The sequence below is a fragment of the Henckelia pumila genome, unplaced genomic scaffold (genome assembly GCF_033568475.1).
Source record: "Henckelia pumila isolate YLH828 unplaced genomic scaffold, ASM3356847v2 CTG_270:::fragment_3, whole genome shotgun sequence".
Taxonomy (NCBI): domain Eukaryota; kingdom Viridiplantae; phylum Streptophyta; class Magnoliopsida; order Lamiales; family Gesneriaceae; genus Henckelia; species Henckelia pumila.
Genome location: NW_027331790.1, coordinates 573,736 through 577,107, shown reverse-complemented (window position 1 = coordinate 577,107; position 3,372 = coordinate 573,736).

The following is a 3,372-nucleotide window of genomic DNA, read 5'->3' as shown; positions in this document are numbered from 1 at the left end:
AGTTATTTTGTGAGATATGATTTTTTGAAAGATGTCGCGCAGCTGGAACATTAGTAGTAGCGCATCTGCGCGAGGAACAAGGGCATCTGCGCCTGATGGATGAGAAAGAGAGCAGAAGCGCAAGAATTAGGAGTAGAAGCGTTAAAACTAGCTTGAAAAAATCCATAGTGCTTATGCACTTGAAGAAGCGCTTCTGTGCAACAATGCGAAGAAAAAAAGCGCTTTTGTGCTTAATTAGGCGCTTCTACGCTAGTTGACGAGAAACCGAAAAGACGTAAGCGCATCTGCGCATGAGTTCATGCTTCTGCGCTTCTGCTCTATTTTGGGAAAATAGCAGAGTTTGGAAAATTTCAACTTCTGATATTTTGTGGGCTTGATCGATGGGCTTTCACTTACATATAAAAAGAGAACTTGCAGAACATAATAAGGGGAGAGCCGCACACACAAGGGGCACACGATCAGAAGCAGAAACACACAGCAACACAGTTGTTGCACGTGAAGAGAAGAAATAAGGAAGAGAAAAGATAGAAGACGAAGGACGCGGAAGCTACTTTGTCTTTGTTTCTCTTTTATTTTCTTCTTAAATTCTGATTTGATGTCTAGTTTCATAAACATGAATTTGTTTTGCAATATTTTGAGTATGAACTAAATTCTTTTAGTCTAGAGGATGACGTATCTTGGTAGAGATGACTTCTATGACTTTTTTTACTATATGGATTGAATTCTTCTAGATTAATTGTGTTTTCTAGAATTTATTGTCTTTTCAATTTGCAGACCATAAATTGAATTGTTATATTTATTTGAAATCGTTTCTCGGGAGAGGGGATTTTGAATAAGATCATTAGAATATACACTGTTAATGTTTATATAGCTCAGGAGAGTATATAATTTTAACGGAGATTTGAAAGAAGATAGTTTATCACGTATCATTTAGCCTAAATTTTTAATAGGGATATTGAAATCGAATCTTAGTTGATACATTGTATTTGTTGCTCGGAAGAGGGAAATAAAAATAATTAAGTGTTCTTGGTTATTAATTGAATGGAATTCATGAAAATAAATTAATTAAAAGTAGTTTTTGTCGAAACCAGGTGAAATCAAATCCTCTAGAAATTTTTCTCTCATTGATAATTTTCTAAGTTGTGTGCGTGATTTGATATATTTATTGCTTAATTAAGTCTGAAAACCAAAATTCTCTTATTTAATTTTCTAAATAAAGTTTAGCCTATTTTAATTACAAGTACTATATAATTTTTCAAAACATACTCCTCGTGGGAACGATACTTTATTCACTCTATTTTAAAACTTGACAATCGTGCGCTTATGATCAGAAAATATCGCAACAAGTTTTTGGCGCTGTTGCCGGGGAGTAATTTTTTGAAGTTATTTTAGTCTTGTACCAATTATTCTAAATTTTAATTTAGAGCCTATCTTTATTTTATCTTTAGTCACTGATTGATTTTAATAATTCTGAATTTCAGTTTATGCAAAGATCTCAAAGCGCTGTTTCTCTACTTTTTTATCCTGAGATCGAAAGAACTACAAGAGCTTTGCGTAAAACAAGAAGAGAAGAACTAAACAAGATGGTTGAAGAGAATCCACCTCCCTTGGTTCCAATTCGAGATCACTTTCGACCTACTGTTCAAGCTCACTACTCTGGAATTGCTCGGGGAATCGTTAATGCCAACAACTTTGAGCTTAAGACTGCATTAATTAACATGGTTCAGAAGAACCAGTTTATTGGGAGTGTTACTTCTTATCCTCATCTGCATCTGAGGATATTCCTTGAGATCACTTATACGGTAAAGATAAATGGAGTTTCTGAGGATATTATTAGACTGCGTTTATTTCCATTTTCTCTCAGGGATCAGGCTAGGAGTTGGTTGCAGTCGTTGTTGCTAGGAAGCATTAAGACTTGGGAATACATGAAAGTGAACTTTCTGGCATAATATTTTCCACCTGCTAAGTCTAGCCAGCTGAAGTTCGAGATTAGTACTTTCAGGCAGCTTGATTCAGAACAGTTATATGAAGTATGGGAGAGATATAAAGATTTGCTGAGGCGTTGTCCTAATCATAAATTTGCAGATTTGTAGAAAACTGAGTTGTTCTATAATGGGTTGAATACGCCTACATGGATGTCAGTGGACTCTACTACTGGAGGAACCATCTTTTCAAAGGACACTGTACATGCCTATGACATGCTGGAGCAGATGACTATCAATAGTTTTCAATGGCCGTCTGAACGTATGGGAGTCAATAAATCTGTCGAAGTTTATGCAGTTGATCCTCTTACATCTATCTCTGCCCAACTATCTGCATTGACTACACAAGTGGCTGCATTGAACAAGTAAGCATAGTAGATTCAGCAGGTGCATCAGTTGCCATGGAGGAGTCTCATCCTCCGAAAAAAGTTAACTACGTCAATCCTAATGGCTACAGAGGATATCGAGGTAATCCTGTTCCTAATACTTATTATCCTGGCTTGCGTAATCATGAGAAATTTTCTTATGCTAATGATAAGAATGTGTTGAATCTTCCCCCGGGGTTTAATACAAATACTGGTGAGGGAAGGCCATCTTTGGAAGATGTAGTGAGCACGTTTGTCACAGAATCTGGTAAAATAATGACGATAACTGAGTCTCGTCTCGATAGCTTGGAGATACATATGGTTAATATGGGTGCTATGATGAAATCTATGGAGACACAAATTGGGCAACTAGCGAATGCATTGAAAGATGATGACAAAGGTCAGTTCCCAAGTAATACTGAGGTGAATCCAATAGAGCATTGTAAAGCAATATCATTGAGTGGAAAAGAAGTTGGAATCCATGAATGTAAAACTGAAGTTGAGGAGGAAAAATTGAAGAGGCTGAAGTTAGTGATAGCAAACCTATGGAATTGAAGGGTGAATCTGAAGAGAAACCGTGTTTAAGCAAAAACTTCCATACCCGCAGAGATTCAAAAAAAAAGTGTTGGATGAATAGTTTGTAAAATTTATTGAGATCTTCAAAAAACTTCACATCAATATTCCGTTCTCCGATTCTTTGCTGCAAATGCCGAATTAAGCTAAATTTTTGAAGGAGTTGTTGTCTAAAAAGCAAAAGTTGGAAGGATTTGAGACAGTGAATCTGAATGAGGAGTGCAGTGCGTTACTTCAAAAGAAGCTACCATAGAAATTAAAAGATCCAGGAAGTTTTAATATTCCTTGCACTATTGGTTCTTCTTATTTTAATAAAGCATTATGTGATCTAGGAGCTAGTATTAATCTAATGCCTTTGTCTGTTTTCAAGAGTTAAAGACTTGGCGAGGTGACATCCACGACAATGCATTGTAGCTAGATGATAGATCTATCACATATCCACGTGTAATCAT